Here is a 5,936-nt window from a genome sequence, read left to right on the forward strand (position 1 = left end):
ATCCAGAATGCACTTCCTCAGTAACTTGCCTTGGCGGTGGTCTGTTGTTTAGTAGAAGATGCCCTTGCCTGCACATGCAGTTAATGTACTGTTGTGAACACCTCAAGAAGCCGTAAGGGGCTCTGCCTGCTGCCGTAGGTGCCCTGGCAGAGGTTTGGTGGTGCAGGTCTGTCCGCCTTCTGCCCTCGCATGTCTTGCTAGAGCCTGACCCGCATTTCAGCCACTTCAGTTATAACGATGTGAAGTGCTTCATCTTTTCCTCGTGCCATGGCTTAGTGTCCTTTCCAAAGCACTTCTGGTCGCGGCTGGCCCAGGAGCAAGACAATGTCACCTTTTCCTGTCTTCCAGAAGAGTTTCCTTAGAGCTGAGGTGCCCTGAGGTGGTACGAGCGGGCTCCTGTTTGTGTTTGTTTGCACTGTTCGAATAGCAGAGATTCCCCTTTCTAGCCATGACACGAGGATGTTTTGCCGAGGGAGGCAGTGCTCACTGGCGGCGTATGGCCCCTTCCCCGCTGCCCGTTTTACCTGAGCCTGGTTGAGTGCTGCAGGGGCAGGTGGTGGGTGTCTGCAGAGCCGGGCCCAAACTGATGGCCGTCCCTGGGCAGAGGGGGGGTCTCCTCCTCTCGGGGTGAGGAGGCGAGGATGTATCTGGAGGTACCCCATTCCTCTTGCTGCTGCTGTCCCGCCTGACTGCCAGGGCAGGGACACGACACTGCCCTTCTGCTTCACCAGCTCCTGCTCCGAGCCCGCTATCTGCAGTAGCTTTATGTCAAGTGGCTGCTACAGAAGTCATTTGTTGCTGGCTGGTAGGTTCCCTGCTGTAATGGTGTGAAATGGACGTGACCAGAGGAAATTGTGAGTGATTTACTCCCACTGAAAAAACTACTGGATCTCCTGTACCTGGGAGAGGTATAATTTAAATTTTTGCCTCCTTCTTGGAGTGCTCTGTATATGGGGAATGTAAAGTAGTTACAATACAAAGTCATTTACGTCTTCCCACCCCGCTCCCCAGTAACGTTTTTTGATCTGTGCTTGTGGATCATGATCACTGTAGATGGGCAAGAGCCAGATGTTGCAGCCACGCTTTAGTTAACAGGTGCATGGAGAGCTGGGGAGATTTCTCCCGTCTGACATGTGCGCTCTCAGTAGATAACAGGTGACGCTCTGGGTGCCGATGCCACATGCAGCGTATTGCTGCCTGTCCCGTGACACCTGCAGCTGGACCTTTGAATTGTGTGTTCGTTGAGATGTCACTGTGTGTGAGCTTCATGACAATTTGGGGGTTTTTATTTTTTTCTCCTCCAGCAGGCTCCTGCAAGAACGGACGAGCGTGCAGGGAGAAGTGCAGGAGCATCTGCTGGGCCTGTCACAGTGGCCGCTTGGCCCACGGTGCTCCTGTTGCCCTCCCGGCATGTGTGGCTGCCCTGAGGATGGGGCAGGAGCTCAGGGCACTTTGATGGGTGGGAGCTTGTTCATGCATAGAATCATAGAATCACAGAATCATTAAGGTTGGAAAAGACCTCAAGGATCATCAAGTCCAACCCAGCACCACCTAACTCACTAAACCATGTCCCTAAGCACCACATCTACATGTTTCTTGAACACCTCCAGGGATGGTGACTCAACCACCTCCCTGGGCAGCCTGTTCCAATGTCTGACCACTCTTTCAGTGAAGAAATTTTTCCTAATATCCAGCCTAAAATGAAGTGTTTGAATTTTTGTGGACTGAGTAAGAGGGTGCGTGGGACCTATTTGTATTTCATTTCTGTCCAGGGATCTGGAAGTGAGTCACCTCTCACCCCTCACCTTGTCCCTGAGCTCTGCAGTGCCCTTGGGGGCTGGAGCAGAGGTGTAAGCCAAAGGGGTTTGGCAGGATTTTCAGCCTATTTTGATGGCTTCCACCAGAATTCCCATTCCTGTGTTACATCCTCAGGAAAGTTGCTGGGTTTGCAATCCGCAGTAGCGCTGTACCGAAGTTTTTAGTGTCACTTTGGGAATATGGAGACAGCAGGCGTGTCAGGCGGTGTAAGCGCTTATTCTGTGGTGGTGAGTAGCTTCGTCCCTGCTCCCATCTCGAGTTTACCCTGTGTTACCCTGATGTGTATGGAAAAGTCCAATGGAAAAACCTGCAGAAATCAAGTGGATTTGAAAATACATGTTTTTATAAACACTGCTACATAGGTGCAACAGAGCGTTGTCTTCCACCAAGAGTCGATTCAGAGACTGTCCCTCTCCTGCTTGGCTGCCTCTCGGGCAGGAGGAGGTTGAGCTGTGTGCCTCCGGCAGCAGTGCCTGCTGGCTGTGTGGACATGCTGGGCCAGAGCCCCTTCCGAGGCACAGGGTCCATGCAGCTGAATGTGGCAGCGTGATGCTGATTTATCCCACGTGTGTGGTACGTGATGCCTCTCCTCCGCTGGCCCTTTCCCAAGGTCTTTGATTAAAAGCCCTGCCAAGGACAGAAATGAGTGGAAACCTGGCTGTGTCAGGACTTCACCTAAGGTGTAGTTACCTGCTCTGAGTCTTTAACCGTGCAAGTCCTGCTCTGGTGGGGCCTGGCAGCACTGCCTGGGGCAGGGGTCTGAGCCTGATGCAGGCGGAGGGGATCTGGGGGGCTGCGGAGGCTGGTGCGGAGGCCAAGGGCGATGTCCAGGGGTGTTCAGTAGCTCCTGTGGCAGCGGGGCAATGCTAGTCACCTGAAGCCGTGATGGCTGGGGTCGGTCTGAAGGGTGGGCATCCTGTGTGCCCTCAGGGTGGAAGAGGGAGCTGAGCGGGGACATGTGGCAGTGCCGCTCCCCACCTGGTTCCTCCACAGCTGCTCTTGTGCCACAGGTTACGGCTGCTGGAGTCCTCTGGGCTGTTCAGTTATTGGGTCTCTCTGGTCCATAAATTCATGGAAGCAGAAGCAGATGCTGGGTGGTTGTATCGCAGTGTGCTTTCTGCGGGGGAGAGCTGGCAGCACACTGCGAACACGAGCCTCTACCTGGCTTCGATGTTCCAGGATTCCAGCAAAATCTCCTTGTGGCTTGTTTGCTTGCTTTTGTGTGTGTAGATAGAAATGTTCAGAGTCCCAGGACCAGTGATTTGAGGTGTGTGAAGAGCACAAAGCCAGCCTGGGCTCAGTTCAGAAGGACCCTGGTGTGGTGCAGGGGCAAGAGGCGATTGCAGACGGATGCGGGGCCGGGGTGAGCAGAGCTCCTCTGGGCTGCCGTGCCTGCGCCTGCCTGTGCTGTCACAGACCAGAGGTGCCATGGGCACTCCTCCGAGCGAGGGCCCTGAGCTCCCCTGCCTGTACTGAGCCCAAAAGCCGTTCCCCAGGGACCCCATGAGGGGCTGGAGCCCCTAGCAGCCTGTGGCCGCAGTGTAAGACCCTCACCATGGGCAGAGCGAGCCGGGGGCGGCTGCATGCAGCTGGGCTGTGGAACGCGCTGTCCCAAGGTGTGTGGGTCTGCAAGAGCTGCTCCTGGAGGCCGGGAGCTCCCTGCCTTTGTCCTGCAGCTTCTCCTACAGGGTGGAGAATGATGGGTCCTTGGGTGAAACCAGGATGCTGGTATTTCCGTCTTCCAGTGGCGATGGGGCAACTGAGTAACAGCAGCAATTCTGCATGTTGTTCTCCTGAGGTCTTGGAGCCACCTGCGGGGAAGGGGAGCTGCACTGGTCAAAGCCCAAAGGGCTTTTGAAAAAAAAAAGCAAAAGTCATCCAGGATAAAGCCTTTAACTGGAGAAAAGTGGCTAGGTGTGGTGCAGCAGCACTGCAAACAGGTGGTGATGAGCTTTCCTATGTGTGGGGCCTCATCTCCAGGCCTGCATTTGGGCAAGCTGGTGGCTTTCTGACCTGCCCAGGAAGGACTGTCCCTGCTTCTGTCCAGAGCCAAGGCCACCAGCATCCTTCCAGCCGGAGCCTCCCCCTGCACCTGTCTGCGTGTGCCTCTGTCACCTCCTGCCTCAGTGCATGAAAGGTGACGTGTCTCGCAGAGCCGCCCAGCCCGGGCACCCCTGTGCTGGCAGCTTGCAGAAGCAGGGCCGCATGGTCCCGTGTGTCTCTGGTGCTGGTTTTATTGGAACTGCAGATGCTGAATATTGGTTTGGGGTTTTTTTGTTGTGTGGTTTGTTTTTTTTTCTTCCCATCCCCAGCAATGAGGATTGCAGACTCTTCCAGCAGGACTGATTGCTCTGCACCAGCTCCTTCTGCAGAGCCCAGGTGTTTGTGTCCCTTCCTGGGCTGAGCTGTAGTAACTGTAAAACCAGGGAACTCAACGTGGTTTGTATTTTTTTTTTTCCTCCTTGCAAACTTTCCTGTAATTACAAGGTGGTGGGAGCGTGTTCTGCAATGAGATTTTCCAGTTCCAGGGTGCTCAGCACATACTGTTATTTTGGAGGAGAAAAAGAAAAGGGGGGAGGTAAGTTTTGACACATGGATAATATTTGAAAATGACTGTTGACCAAAGCTTAATTACAGGGACGGTAGTCAATTATTAGGAGTGAGTATGAACAACCATGGTGTTTAAACCCAGCACAGCTGCAGAGCAGGGCCGGGCAGCCTCTGGCTCTCTGCCCTTTAGGGGCTGCTCTTGCTCAGCTTCAGCCGGGAGCAGGGCTCTAGTGGGTGACTTTTCTTTAGAGTTTAGAAATTCACTTTTCAAATTTTGAACTTTTTTTGGAGTAATAGGAAACTCATTAAACTTTTACTTGTGTGTGTGATTTAACAGCATCCTTTGAGTTTTGCCTAAACCTGATGGTGTTAGACTAACGCAAAAGGTTTGTTGCTGTAGCAGACTATGGAGCTGTGCAGAGAGGGGAAATATCTTCCTTTGAGTGGCCGGCATCGCTGCAGGGGCAATGGATGGGCTCTTGGTTCTCTGTCAGCAGCACTCAGAGAGCCTGGCCAGGGGAGAAGGGGTCAGCCCCATGGTGAGGATGGTTTCTCCACAGAGAGGAGGGCTGGGGGCATGTCTGAGCCCTGGTGGCTTGTCCCAGCATCCGAGGTGGCCTCCCTTAGTCCTGGGAGATGAACTACGGGTGCAAATGGAGCCCCCTGGGGTCAGCACCCACTTAGTTGAGCCCCAGGACGTTAGCTCAACTGGTCTTGCTTTGCCCACCCATGGATGTAGCTCAGCAGAGTACTAAGCTTCAGAGCAATGGGCTTCAAAACAGCAAAATTTACGTGAGTTTTATGTGAGCTTTCATCAGGAAATGCTTACAATAACGTAAGAAAATCATTAGTACATAAAGCTGGCTTCCCCACAGGTTTGCATAAGGTTATTGTGACCTGGGATGGTAACGCTGTGGAGCCAATGTTTCTGAGCCTCAGCCTTAGCTCAGTGGGTTTAAATTCCAAATTGCAGAGCCCAGGAGCCCGGTGGGCGGTGGTGGGGGTGGTGATTCTTGCTGCCTCGCAGAGAACAGATGTTTTCAAGGCAACCACTAAGATGTCAAGGCGACAAAAAGCGGAACTGAGAATCAGTGAACTAAAGTTAATGTATTTGCAGCGCAAAGAGCTGGCTGCTTCCATTGCCACCGTTTGATTTTTCTCTCTGCAACACAAGGCTTGTCCCACTGCGCTGTGTCCTCTTGGCTGCTGGTCCTACGTGGGCTGGGCTCTGCGGGAGCTGATGAAACTCGGAGCAGGGGAAGATGTGGCGAGTGACCCTCCGAGCTGAGTCACTGTGCTCCTGTCGCTGTGTTGGGCTGACCCAGGGCCCGTGGGGGAACCCAAGGCCTCTCCTTTCCCTCTGTGACTAGTTATGGCTCATCCTTCCCTTGAGAAAGGATTGAAAAGGGGAGCTTGTCACAAAATGTTTTTTTCCCTTTTGCAGCCTGATGACTGAACGGGTCTGTGCAGAAAAGAGATGGTGCAAAGAGTGAGCCTGGCCTGGGGGGTGCTCGTTAGCAGGAGCTGTGGGCTGGTCCCCTCTGTGGAGCCTTCCTCCGGCCATGGCA

This window comes from Pterocles gutturalis, unplaced genomic scaffold (assembly GCF_000699245.1).
Source record: "Pterocles gutturalis isolate BGI_N339 unplaced genomic scaffold, ASM69924v1 scaffold6114, whole genome shotgun sequence".
Taxonomy (NCBI): Eukaryota; Metazoa; Chordata; class Aves; order Pterocliformes; family Pteroclidae; genus Pterocles; species Pterocles gutturalis.